At 45.8% G+C, this 14,738-nt stretch overlaps 1 long non-coding RNA gene across 2 annotated transcripts in view; it reads right to left on the bottom strand.

Annotated features, from left to right (window-relative positions):
• The window catches only part of LOC145537829 (uncharacterized), a 443,496-nt gene that overhangs the window by 284,351 nt on the left and 144,407 nt on the right, over positions 1-14,738 (bottom strand). For both annotated transcript variants that reach the window (XR_014076444.1, XR_014076445.1), the window contains one exon: positions 11,030-11,130. This is a non-coding gene — a long non-coding RNA (uncharacterized LOC145537829). The remainder of the gene's footprint in view (positions 1-11,029; positions 11,131-14,738) is intronic.

Here is a 14,738-nt window from a genome sequence, read left to right as displayed (position 1 = left end):
GGGGACGACAGAGGATGAGATGGTTGGATGGCATCACCGACTCGAACATGGGTTTGGGTAGACTCCGGGAGTTGGTGATGGACAGAGAGGCCTGGCATGCTGCATTTCATGGGGTCGCAAAGAGTCGGACACGACTGAGGGACTGAACTGAACTGATTTACAATAAATGGATGTATAATTTTATAAAAGAATTATGATGCATAATAAAATGTACACATGGTATATTATTAAATCATGCTTATGAATTTAGAAAAGAGGAATTATACATAATGAGAACCTTACCTTACAGTATAAAGCTTCTGCAAACCAAGAATGTGAGCTCTCTGCATTAGTGGTTCTATGTTTAGTAAGACAGATGTAACAAAAAAAAGGCAGTGACAGGGGACAGAGGACTTGGCCAGATGATCGTGTCTGAAAAAGCAGGAGATTCCATCAAACTCCATTTCAAAAGTCCCCCAAGGAATAATCTGAAACCACTGCAAGTCACTTAGATGATGCTTCCTAGATCTTTGTGGCAGCTGACTCACCTTAGAAATAAACACATCTATCTACACTAAAAAATAAATCTGGGACTTGCCTGGTGGCCCAGTGCCTAAGACTCCATGCTCCCAATGCAGGGGGCCTGGGTTTGACTCCTGGTCAGGGAACTAGATCACTGTATTTAACATGGAGAACCAACAGGGACCTGCTGGACAGCACAGGAAACTCTGCTCAATACTCTGTAATAACCTTATGGTTCCCAGGGGAAAGGTTGGGGGAAGGGACAGTGAGGGAGTTTGGGATGGACATGGACACACTGCTGTATTTAACATGGAGAACCCACAAGGACCTGCTGGACAGCACAGGGAACTCTGCTCAATACTGTGTAATAACCTTGAGGTGACCAGGGGAGAAGGATGTGGGAAGGGATAGTTAGGGAGTTTGGGATGGACACGTACACACTGACATATTTAAAATGGATAACAGAGTTCTACTGTATAGCACAGGGAACTTTGTTCAATATTTTGTAATAACCTAAGCGGGAAAAGAACTTGAAAAGGAATAGCTATATATATATGTATAACTAAACCACTTCACTGTACACCTGAAACCAACCCCACTCCAACATAATATACTACATATATATTCCAATATAAAATAAAATTTTTTTAAAAACTCAAACAAAAAGATATGAGATAAAATTTTGCTCCTTATGTATTAGTAATGAATCCAAATATAATATATTTGGATGTTGGGATATATATATAAACACACACAATGGGATATATATATATAAACACACAATATATATCTTCCCTGAATATCAAAAGCATCTCCTTTTCTGTTTTCACACAAAAACCTTACAGATTTAAATAATAATTTTAAAAAAACATGCTTTCAATTTGCACTCAGGAATAGACATATATATATATATATAGGATAAAGCAAATCTTTAAAACAAAAATGTATCTGGATAAACATTTTCAATTCAACTAACAGAAACGAAGGGAAATTGATCTAAGCTGAGTAAGAACGGTTTAGAAAAACGGAGGTCGGCATCAACAGCCTGCTGACCACTCTGATCTACCAATTTTTATAAAGATTCTGCTGGAACACAGCCACATCTATCAATCTATGTATCATCGATGGCCACGTTGAGGCGAAAACCGCAGAACTGAGTAGTTGAGATGGAGACCGTAACTGCCTTGCGAGGCCAGTATCATTTATCATCAGGATCATTTATTATCCTGCCCTGTACAGAAAAGGCTTGTTGGCCTCTGGTCTAGAGCTGGGATCTCAAACCTGAGCTCGTATGAGAATCCCAGGAGGTGTGACAGTGTGCAGACAGCTGCCCCCAAACCCAAAACTGATGCTCTGATCCAGCAGGTGGGGGCGGGTCCTGACAGTCTGCACCTCTAACCAGCTCCACAGTAACGCTGATGCTGCTGGCATGGAGGCCACACCCGAAGAACCTCTATCGAAGTCCAACAACAGGTGAACAGACAAACCAAGTGCTGTATCAACACAACAGAAGACTGCGCTGTGCTTAATGACTCGGTCGTGTCCGACTCTCTGCGACCCCATGCACTGCAGCCCGCCAGGCTCCTCTGTCCGTGGGATTCTCCAGGCAAGAAGACTGGAGTGGGTTGCCGTTTCCTCCTCCAGGGGATCTTCCCGACCCAGGGAATGAACCCAGGTCTCCTGCATTGCAGGTGGATTCTTTACGGTCTGAGCTACCAGGGAAGCTCAAGAATACTGGAGTGGGTAGCCTTTTCCTTCTCCAGGGGATCTTCCTGAGCCAGGAATCGAACCAGCGTCTCCTGCATTGCAGGTGGATTCTTTACCAACTTAGCTGCCCAAGAAGCCCTTTGGAAGCCCCTAGTGAGGTCCAACAACAAGTGAACAGATAAAACATACAGTGTTACATCCATACAACAGAATACTACACAGTAATAAATAGGAATTTGCGATAGTAATACATAGTAATAGATGGTAATAAATAGTAACAAACAGCAACTAATAGTAATAAACAGTAATAAACAGTAACAAACATTGATCAATAGTAATGAAGAAACAGTAGTAAATAGTAACAAACAGTAATAAATAGCAATAAACAGTAATAAAGATCAACCAATAGCAAATAGTAACAAACAGTAACAAAGAGTAGTAAAAAGTATAAATAGTAATAAACAGTAATAAATAGTAATAAAAAAGGAATGATCTGTTCATACACACAGTGAAATGGATGAAACTCAAAAAAAATCATGCTGAAGGGGAGAAACTAGACAAAAGATGACACACACATGATCTTATGTAAAACCCAAGGAAATACAAACTACTATATAGTGAGGGATCAAAATACAAACTACGATATATCAGTGGTCTGAGGAGGGAGGAGCAGGAGATATGAGTCACTGTATATGGGCCTTAAAGAAAACTTTGAAAGTTATAGGAATGTTCATTGCCTTGACTGAGGTGAAGGTTTGAAGGGTGTATCATGTGTCAAAATGTTTCATGTTACATACTCTTAACATGGGCAGTTTAGGGCTTCTCTGCTGGCTCAGCTGGTCAAGAATCCGCCTGCAATGCGGGAGACCTGGGTTCGATCCCTGGGTTGGGAAGATCCCCTGGAGAAGGGAAAGGCTACCCACTCCAGTGTCCTGGCCTGGAGAATTCCATGGACTGCATAGTCCATGGAGTCAGACACGATTGAGCAACTTTCACTTTCACGTGCAGTTTATTTTCTGCCAATTATATCTCAATCAAGTTCTTACAGATAAAAGGATACAGTGCCACTTAAAGAAAAAAAAAAAGGATCCCCTAGTGAAGACAGAACATTATTCACCATAGCTTCTGCTTAAATGATGACACTGTTAAAGGGTTGTGACGATATGCTACTTGAAACAGCCACTTTCACACTACACCTTCCATCTGAGCATCGTCCATCATGAATTATTCTCATCGGTAGCTCAGAAGCGCATGTGTACTCACTGCCCACACTCCCTCACTGGACTGATGAGGGGCTCAGGTCATCACAGGGGTTAAATGGCTGGTCCTGGAACAGACCCAAAGTCAACAGTAGTAGTAGGTGACAGAAAGCCTGCATTTCTTCCGGAATTTTACTGAGTTCTCCAGGTCACAGAGTGTTTGTATAGAAATTCTAGACTCGCACGACAGAAAAAAGAACCAGAGGTCAACTTGTCAGTTGACTTGCCTCTAAGCCCCGGGCAGACACAGGACTTCCCAGCTACTCGGGGTGGTCAGTACCATTCTCCAAACACAGAGAAACGAAACGCAGCAATTTGGCGTCCACGTTCAAGGTCAGAGCTCCCAGCAAAATCTAGGTGCCATTTGCTCACAGTTTCAACAAAGTTTAACAAGGGTAAAATGACCTTGAGGAAAAAAAAAAAACAAAAACCTCTCTGGCAGTCAAGCAGTGATTTCATTTTCTGTAACTATATTCCATTGTATGGAAAAGAATTTTCAATGCCAGTGTCATCAGAATATTATATTAGCAGTAAGGAGCTAGGTTTTTAAAGACAAGACCTTGAATCAGTCCTATTGTGTCCTAGTTTTGCAATCTGGGACCATATAAGAGGTCTCTTCATGAAGGTCACGTCCAGTCAAAAATCCAAGCTCAATTTGAATTCCAGAACCACTCGGATTAGTAACCTTCAAAATCCTTGACACAGATAGCCCTTCAAAGAAAGTCACATTTGGTTAGTCATGTTAAAAAGATGAAAACAACGGTAGTTCTGAGGTCAAGTTCCCAGTTAGCTACAAGAAACAGCTGAGGATACAACGAAAGGTGAAACATGTCATGGGACATGTGATCCTTGAAGCCAGCCAGCGCTTAATGAAGGTTTCAGATTTTATCTTCTTTCGTGTGCAGAACGGCACTGCTCAAGTTACAAGAGAAAGAACCAACACCATTCTATTACAGTCGCCTTGCTTTGGCAACTAAAGCATGACCTTTTTCCTGACGGCTTGGCCTCTTTCACAACAGAGAATCCAGCACAGATGAGAGAGAACAGGAAGCCCCCTCCGAATTACGACGCGGTTCAAGGGTATAATCCAGCACCCAACGGACGATGAGAACGGTGACCTTCACTGACCTTCAGGAACCCACAGCTGACTGTTCACAGGACCCATCAGCAAAAACAAACCTAATACCATGTACTGAGCCACCAGGGAAGCCCATTCAAAGCCCAGACGTTATCCCTTAAGAGGGATACATACATTTATATTTCACTTTGATGGGCAATCTGGAACCAAATCAGGTCAGATAAACGAATGTACTTAGTATTGAGTGAGTGACTGGTAGTAGCTGAGCTGCATCCGACTCTTTGCAACCTCATGGACTGTAGCCCGCCAGGCTCCTCTGTCCATGGGATTCTCCAGGCAAGAAGACTGGAGTGGGTTGTCATCTCCTTCTCCAGTCCTTACTATGGTGTTATATTAAGTAAATTTCATTTCTCTAACTCCTGTGAAAATCTGTGAACGCTATACCGATTACAGCGTCAGTTCCTTGATGGTATTATGTGCCCTCTCTGTGTACTGGCTACTGTCCACTGACACTCCCCCTTCTGCCCTGCTTCATCTGCCTGTGGTCCTGTCTGTGATGCCCAGAGCTTTGCTCCTTTTTCCATCTTCCTGCTTTTATGAACATCTTTCTTTACGGAACCCAGAAGCCACTGGGACTCTGCCGGCTGGAGGTCCCCAAACCGCCCACTTCAAATAGCTCCCATCTTTCCTTCAGTCTGCTGGGAAAAGATGGACAGCGGGAGGGGAGACGGGGACGACAGAGGATGAGATGGTTAGATGGCAGCAATGAGGCGATGGATATGAGCTTGAGCAAACTCTGGGAGTGGGTGATGGACAGGGAGACCTGGCGCGCTGCAATCCATGGGGTCGCAGAGAGTCGGACACGACGGGGCCACTGAGCTGAACTGAACCGTCATCATTTAGGATGTCTTCACCTCAAGCATCTTTGATCAAACATCCCTCTCTCTGGCCAAGGGCGGTTCTATTCCTCTAGCCCATGTCCTCCTGCAAACGTCTTCCCTCTCCAGCCCTCTAGCCTCTTTATCCTCTCATCTACATCGTCCAGTCATCTCCTGTTTCTGCAGGTACCCGGCCCACGCCTTCAACTCCTGTGCCCCATCGTTTTACACACATCCTCCTATGAGTGGTCCAATGCTAAGCTGATCTGTGTCCCCCGCTACCGGCTTGTGGTCTGTGTTTGTTCTTTAGCCATCACAGCTCTCTCTTGGGGATCTGTACTCCCTTCGTTTGACAGACGAGAAACCTGAGAAAGGAACCTGCCTGGAATTACATCAGAGACTGGAGGTCGGTACCCTGGACAGTGCTCTCATTTGCACACTTAGGGCTCCCATTACTGCTTAGTGAAGAAACATCAGCACATCTATGCTGGTAAATGGGTGAATGGGGCTTCCAGGGTCCAGCTAGCCGTATTTCCCAAGCAGTGGCCATGGCCAGTGTAGCTCATGAAACCAACGAGAAGGGAGGAAGATACAAAATACGGAGCATCCAGCTTGGGGAGAGTAAACCCTCGTGGTGGTCACCTTTGGTTCCAGTTTCTTGGATGCTTACTCCATCCTGACATCTCATGCATTCTTTTCTGAGTCTTTGGATAAGATCCTGCTTTTTTTTTAAAATACCTAGATGTCCATCAGCAGACGAATGGATAAGAAAGCTGTGGTACATATACACAATGGAATACTACTCAGCCATTAAAAATAATACATTTGAACCAGTTCTAATGATGTGGATGAAACTGTAGTGAAGTAAGTCAGAAAGGTGGTAACAATAATCCTATACGTGAGACAACAAAAGAGACAGATGTAAAGAACAGACTGTTGGACTCTGTGGGAGAAGGCGAGGGTGGGACGATCTGAGAGAATAGCATTGAAACATGTATATTATCATATGCGAAACAGATTGCCAGTCCAGGTTCGATGCATGACACAGGGTGCTCAGGGCTGGTGCACTGGGATGACCCAGAGGGATGGGATGGGGAGGGAGGTGGGAGGGGGGCTCAGGATGGGGAACACGTGTACACCCATGGCTGACTCATGTCAATGTATGGCAAAAACCACTACAATATTGTAAAGTAATTAGCCTCCAATTAAAATAAATAAATTTGAAAAAATTAAAATAAATAAAATTTAAAAATAAAAAGCCTAAATAAAATAGAATTAGAAATAAAAACAATAAAATTCCTGAACCTTAGATCCCATGACTACAACCCTCATTCTCAGCCAAATTATATAGGTTCCTTTATTGTGGTTTCCTTGGTGACTCAGGTGGTGAAGAAATCTGCCTGCGATGCAGGAGATGTGGGCTTCATCCCAGGGTCGGGAAAGCTCTCCTGGAGAAGGGCATGGCAACCCACTCCGGTATTCTCGCCTGGAGAATCGCCAAGGACAGAAGAGCCTGGCGGGCTGCAGTCCGTGGGGTCACAACGAGTCGGACACAGCTGAGTGACTGAACACATGTGCATAAAGAGGACACACAAGTTCTCACACTGGAACTTCCGAGTGTGAGACCCACGTGAGAAGCCTGTGCACGGCCACGGCGAGTAGCCCCTGCTCACCACGACTAGAAACATGAGGGTAGCAACACAGACCCACTTTGGCCAAAAAAAAAAAAAAAAAAATTAGTAAACCTCTTGTTACAGCGTAGCTTTAGATTTACAGGAAAGCTGCAAGAATGTCCCCTCCTATTTTAAGGTCTTCCATTTATCTGCTCTGATACCGACACACTATTATTCCCCGACGTCTGTACTTTATTTGCCTTTCCTTAGCTTTCCCCTAAATGTCCGTGCGTCACACCAGGATCCTAACCGGGGGATGACATAAACTTTTTAGGGGTCATAGCTTCTTGGTCTCCTTGAGGCTCTGATGGTTCCTCAGACTTCCCTTGGTTTTGATGACCTTGACAGCTTTGAAGGATGCGAGGCAGGTATTTTGGAGACTGTCTTCCAATTTTGTTTGCCCCAATGTTTTTCTCAGGATTATACTGGGGTTACAGGCATTTCAGAGAAAGACCACACAGGTAAAGTGCCCTTCTCATCCACATCATATCAACATCACATGCTGTCCGTAAGACATAACCCAGTTGATACTGACCTCGATCACTGGCCTAACCAAGTATTTCAGGTTTCCCCACTGCAAAATTACTCATCATCTTTTACTTGTGAGGAATATTTTTAAGCAGAATCGTTTCAAGTATTTAACTTCAGAGTATCTACATCACCATCGGATGTGGTCACACCTACAGGCGTGTGTGACTGGTCCTTTGTGGAAGATCACCTTGATTCTATACAGAGACAGACAGGCACGGTGAGGGGGGTAGGAACACGGAGAGGACACAGTGCTCCAAAGAACAGGAGCTTTCGAGGGACCCAGAGGACACAGACATCTGAGGTTGAACAAGGATCCTACACTGACCGTGGAAACGTGGACCTGAGTGGAGAGACAGGACGATATGCTCATTTTTTGGGAAGCAGGTTCAGTGACCGCCACACCAACACTCAAGGCACACCTGAGAGGCTAGCTGTTTGCGTGTCTCTCCTCCAATACCCGAGACATGGCTGTGTCTCTCCTCCAACAGCCCAGAGATACAGCTGGGTGGGTAAAGGCTAGAGGGCTAACTCTGCAATCCTCCACATGGGACTCCATCCCTGTGAGTTACGGCCACCTGGTCCATTTGTCTTAATATCTGTGAGGGAAGGTCACCTGGACCACCATTTGTCAATGGGAAGGAGAGAAGAATGGAAGGGATCTGTCCTCCTTTCTCAAGAACCGGAGGCAGAAACTGTTCACGTGGTTACCGTTACATTCCACTGGCCTGAGCTTAGTTAACGAGGGGCCATGTACAAAGCTACATGGTAGGCAGGCAGTGTATGAATAGGATCTAACTGGAAGCCTGTCTGCTCGCTGAGACTCGGTGAGGTTTATGTGGAAAAAGTATCTAGGAGAGAATGGATCAGGGGAGAAGAAACTGGTTTAAAAGGAGCAGGTCTTCTAGGAGAAGGAAATGGCAGCCCACTCCAGTATTCTTGCCTGGAGAATCCCATGGACAGAGGAATCTGGTGGGCTAGTCCGTGGGGTCACAAAGAGTCGGACACGACTGAGTGACTCACACTGAGACATTGGTATTCTTCATTTATGTAATATGCACTAAAATTATACGGCAGAAGAATAGGTAACAATACGGGAAAATGTTCGTGCTATTTTGTTGAGTAAATAGAACATATTAAAGCATATTAGAAAAGAATATAAACTGTGTTAATCTAATTTGGTTTAAAAGAAAAACATATACATGCATAGAAAAAAAACTGAAAAGCTATATATCAAAACTTTGATAGACAATTTCTCCGTGCCTCAGCTTCTTCAGTTTAAAAGTGAAGATAATGACAGGACTTATTTCATGGAGTTGTTATCAAGATTAAATAAAATGATAGTTATGTAAAAAAAAAAAAAAAAGGAGCAGGTCTTTAACTCCATCTCTGGAGTCAGGTGGCTTGCCATTTGTTCCAAGAGAAAGACGGCATCTGCAGCAAAGCTGCAAATACCACAGGCGTCCTGTTTGGTTGACTTGTCCACTCGCTTCTCCGAGTCCGCTAAACAAGTGCGTCCAACGGAGCGGAGACAGAAAACAAAGCGCCTGAAATTCTCCAGCTCAGATGGTCGCCCGTGTCTCTGTTCCTCTCCCCAGGAAAGCACCATCAGCTTTGGGTTCGGGTGTTTAGTCATAAGGAAACCAGTTCTCCAGGCCCCGATTCTTTCTACTGTACGAATCGTCGCGCCGCGGATCACGGAGACACAGGTTGTGCTTCTCCCACTTGCCTCTTGTTTGCCTTCCAACCGTGCGCTGGGGGCTCGGGGAAATAACCTCACTGCCCCCAACTGCCCCCAGTTCTACTGTTCACCCGACTCTCAGAATCTCCCTCTCCGACTGGGGGGAATCATTTGCACTCTGGGGCCCAGTGGTCAGAATCAGCTCCGAGGCAGTAAAAGGCACAACCTAAGATGCAAGACATGCGATACTTGTGCCGTTTTCGGCCCCCGGGGAAGGGCCGCCAGCGCCCCTGGAGGAAGGGCGGAGGGAGCCCTCGGTTCCCACCTGAGCCTCGTCTCGGGTACCTGGTCCCCGCGGCACGGCTCCTCTCGTCACGCGGAGCTGTCGGGGTTGACTGAGAAACCCAGACCCCCGCTGCGCTCAAGCTAGCTTCTGCTTACCAGTCCTACTGGGGCTTCTCGGGCACAGGTGAGGTAGGGTAGTAGCGAGACTGCTACACTCTCCAGCACGGAGAAAACAAACAGAGGATGAGATGGAGGGTAAGGAATGAACGGACCCAATAGGGCGCCTGCCAACAGCTAGGAACGCAGACGATCTGCAGACCTTGCCTGGACGCCCTTTACATCCACCAGTGTCGATGCTCTACAGCGAGCTCAGCAAAAGCAGCTCTGTGAGATCCAGCTCAAGGGAGCGAATTCAAGAACCCATCGCTGACAGTAGCCTCATAGCATTCCAGTGATAAGATATAGTTACGCCTGAGCCCACTGCATTAATACCTCTGCAGGAGCAATCATACATACTAGCACTAATTCTGCATTCTCTGAGCATTCTGAAGTGGTTTTTTATAGGCATTCACAGCCAAACTACATAAATTCAGTGTTTCGTCACTGACTCATCTAAATGAGAAACGGGGAAAACATACAGGGAAACACGTTCATAATTTTCTGACTTACAGACAAGATGAAATTAACGACAACCATTTCAAGACCCAAAATGAACTTGTTCATTTCAAAACTGAAACTGCAACTGAAATAAATATTACAGGATAAGTTCACACAGCCTTTCAAACGAGCCCAAAATGAACTCACGTGGCTTGATTATTTGCTGAATTTACTGAAACAATGTTCTGGATACTGTGCAAATGTTTCACCTTATTCTGAGCCTAATTAGAAATAAACAAGTTGACTGACTCTCTTTCTTTGGTGATCAGAAATGAGGAGGGCTTTCTTTCCTCTGTCATAAGGGAAACATCGTTTTTATTAAACAAACGTCACACCTATGTGTCCTCTGGGCACACACAGCAAAATCATCAAATGCCATCTCTGCCTTTCCCGACATGAGCAGCACGCGGACGTTCAGTTTAGCTTTAAGATCTACTCCGACACGGGCAGAACCTTTAGCATTTCGGTGCCATACATGTGCACCATTCTAATTGTTAAACTTGTTTCTTTGTAATCACGAAGTTTCAACACAACAGCTAGCCAAGTAGATGCCATGTCAGTGTTCAAGGTGGACAAATCACATGCACAGTCTGCTTAATGAGGCACAAGAATGACTGAGCAGAGAGACCAAGGAACTGGTGATGGTTCACGTGGAACCACTCACGGCTATGAGGGGAGGTGCCTGCGAATAAGCAGTCTGGACACTGTGATTAAAAACAAAAAAAACGGCGTGAAAGCATCAGGTCAACAGGCGCACATACAGAGCGGAGAGGAAAGCTTACCTTAGGGTGTCCTTGGAGCTTCCGATGGACCTGCATCTCTCAACAAGACAGATGTCAAAGCCGCCTCTTTCCGTAGGTTGCTGGGGCTGGGTTTCACTCACCTGAAAGCACAGGTTTCCTGATCAAAATACCACTCACTCACCATGCTGAATCAACCCCTTTGCTGTGGATCTGTCTGACACGACTTCCAGCCCACTGTACGTGGCGACAGCAAAGTCGTGTTTACACGTACAGCTGTTTCGACGGACAAGTGAAACTGTGGTCGGGACGTGGTCATGCACGCCCGCAGTTAAGGCAGAGGAACGTGTGAGGTGCCAGCAGGTCCACCCGGGGCCCTTGAGACTGCTGCACACACACCCAGGGGTTTGAGAGGGCTGTCCCAGAGTGTTCCATCTGGGCAAGCTGCCTCTCCGCTCATCTAAATGGCCTCTGGAAACCCTTGCTCCAGACTGGGCAAGGCGCCTCTTTGCCAGCAGGGGGTGGAAAACCACGCTTCCCAGGTGGGGTTAGTGCTAAAGAACCTGCCTGTCGATGAAGAAGGTAAAAGAGACGCAGGGTCGGTGAGATTCCCTGGAGGAAGAAATGGCAACCCACTCCAGTGATCCTGCCTGGAGAATCCCACGGACAGAGGAGCCTGGTGGGCTCCAGTCAACAGGGTTTCAGAGCCAGACACGACTGAAGCGACTTAGCACGCACAGACTCAGGAAGGAGACAATGTCCCCCACAAACACCGGCACCTTCACTCCCTGGGGAAGGGGCTCCAGCAACAAGCTGTTGTCAATGTACCCCCCGTCACCGGCGCCAACACGTGGCTCTTGCTTGGCCAGGCCAACTGTTCAGAGAATCAACTCATAGAAAGGTAAACCTCAACCATTCCTTTCATCACCCCCTTGCCTGGAATGATCATCAAGTATCAGAGAATGTTATTTCTTTATTGGCTTATTAAGAGATTCTATCCTGTACCCTTACTGCCTTGTGAGATGATTATTGTAATTTCCACAGTGAACTTGTGCTAAATGATTGGTCAAGATGACCTCAGTGTCTAAGCAAAATTTACTGCTCCAAGAAAACCCCCTTGTGAAGAGCATGGTTTCCGTTTATGCTGCATGAATGTGTGCTGTCCATAAGAAAGGACTTGGGGGAAATCTTTTTCTTTTTTTCCCCCAACCTAGGAAGAAAATTCCTAGATAGGGGCAACGAGAGCAAGAAATGATGGGAATGTTTTGCATGAATTTCATGGTGCAAAAGACCACGAAACTGATGACACTGATACTTACTGATATAAAACTCACTAAAGGTTTTAAGGCTAACTCCTCAGGTTTTGACCTCTTTCAGAAATAAAACATGAAAGTTACAAGTCCACACATCTACTTCTGTTTAATTAGGAAAAATGCCCTTGGATATTAGTTTAGAGACACGAAGAACCACTGGCTTCTTTCAACTTGTCTTGCCTTATATTACGACATCAAATTGCATATAATTGTCCCTGCATGTGTCTGCACGGGACTCTTATAAAGAAAACCAAATTTAGTAACTGCAAGATACTATCTGTTTAATTGACTGTATCAGTAACTTTCAATCTACAGTTCCCAGGTAGCACTGGAAGTAGGAGGGAAAAAAAAAAATCACCGACTTTGTTATTTCCTCAGGCAGCAAAGAGATCAGTGGTATCTGGCCTCTTTGAGCCCTATTGATCAATCAGTGTCTGCATTTTAACTGTTCCATTTTAAACACCAGGTTGTAAGCTGGCACCCAAAGCTTTTCTTTGTAAAGTTTTGCAGAGTTGTATCCCCTACACTCACTCACAGTTTCTATATGTAGAATCTGGCTTCCTGGAATAGCTCTCCTGTATCCACTTTGATGTAACACTGTCTCGGAATCCTGCATTAGAAAAGAGGGCAGAGTGACTTCCCTGGTCCTCTTGCGGTTAAGAATCAGCGGGCGGGGGGACACGGGCTGTATCCCTGCTCTGGGAAGGTCCCACGTGCCATGGAGCAACCGAGCCTGTGTTGCTCAGCTGGATTCCTGGCTCTAGTATCCATTCGCTGCAACGAGAAGCTACCCCATGAAAAGCCCAAGCCCTGCAACCACAGAGTAGACCACACATAGAAATGAAGACCCAGCACAGCCAAAAATTAAAGAAAGACAAGAAAATGGAGAAGAAAAGGGGGTAGGATCTCCTGGAGAGAGAAGACCCCCCAGAGAGGCTGCCTGCTCCTGTGGTGATCACTCTCACCAGGGGTCCTCGGTCTGCAGGGGAGCGGGGAGCTGGCAGAGAACGGAGGGGCACGGGCCCCAGGCCATCCCTTGAGGGGCCAGCACGCAGCCCTACCCTGGGTCCCACCACAATCTCCTGTGTGTGCTGACGCTCCCAACAAGCGAGGGTCTGCTCCCTCGGGCGGCACACATTCTTCAGTACCCTGGGTACACAACACAGACCTCAGCACAAGGCAGACACCTCACCCGCATCTCCTGAAGCAATGCCAACTGTTTCCAATCCTAACACCAATGATTAGGATGCTTTGTTTTTATTTTTTTTTCATTTAAACACAGAGTATCTACAGTTCTTTTTACTCTTTGTTCTGTCGGTTGAAAATGACAGCCTTCTTAATCCCTTAAAAGTGAAAGTGTTAGTCACACAGTTGTGCACCACTCTTTGTGACCCCATGGACTGTAGCCCCCCAGGCTCCTCTGTCCATGGGATTCTCCAGGCAAGAATGCTGGAGTGGGTTGCCATTTCCTTCTGCAGTGGATCTTCCCGACCCAGGGACCCAACCCAGGTCTCCCATATTGCAGGCAGATTCTTTACCCTCTGAGCCACCAAGGAAGCCCCTCTAATAAAGTGAAGTGTTAGTTACTCAGTCGTGCCCCCTCTTTGCAAATCCATGGATTGTAGCCCACCAGGCTCCTCTGCCCATGTGATTCTCCAGGCAAGAATACTGGAGTGGGTTGCCATGCCCTCCTCCAGGGGATCTTCCCCACCCAGGCATCAAACCCACGTCTCTAACGTCTCCTGCACTGGCAGGTGGGTTCTTTACCACTAGCACCACCTTGGAAGACCCTTGATCCCTTAGACCTTTTTTAATAAAGAATCTATCGAATATCGATAGGTTAGTAAAACAAGGGCCGTTATGAATTTCACTGAGCTAACCAATGCATTTTTCTCATGGAAATGTTTGTCTTAAGCTCTGTTAATGTACTATGTATTTACCGTAGACTCTGTCTTCAAGTCGGTTCCACCTAAAGGCTCAGAACCGACTTGACAAACCACTTTGTCACACTCATACATTGTTCTCTTAATCTATGTTAATGAAACTATATATTTGTATGGAAATCTGCCTTTCTTCAAGATTCATGTCAATCGTTTTATGGGCGGGATGACCCACCTGGCGCCACTCTCTGACTTTTGAAACATCTCTTTTCTCTAAATTAGCAGACTGCTAGTAGCTATATAACATCCAGCTAAACACTAGCAGGGGGGTACTCTTTCTGCCCCCTTCTGATGTCTATGTCAGAAGCTTTCTCTATCTCTTTTATGCTTTAATAAAACTTTATGACACAAAAGCTCTGAACGATCAAGCCTCATCTCTGGCCCTGGATTGAATTCTCCTCCTCCGGAGGCCAAGAATCGGGGCATCTTCCGTGGTTCAGCAACAACCTTTCACTCCCGTCCCCCCAAGCAGGAAAGGGCAGAGTCGGGGTTCAGGCT

Source organism: Giraffa tippelskirchi, chromosome Y (genome assembly GCF_054371585.1).
Source record: "Giraffa tippelskirchi isolate mGirTip1 chromosome Y, T2T-mGirTip1v1.2.pri, whole genome shotgun sequence".
Taxonomy (NCBI): Eukaryota; Metazoa; Chordata; class Mammalia; order Artiodactyla; family Giraffidae; genus Giraffa; species Giraffa tippelskirchi.
This window is presented reverse-complemented; position numbering and strand designations above follow the sequence as displayed.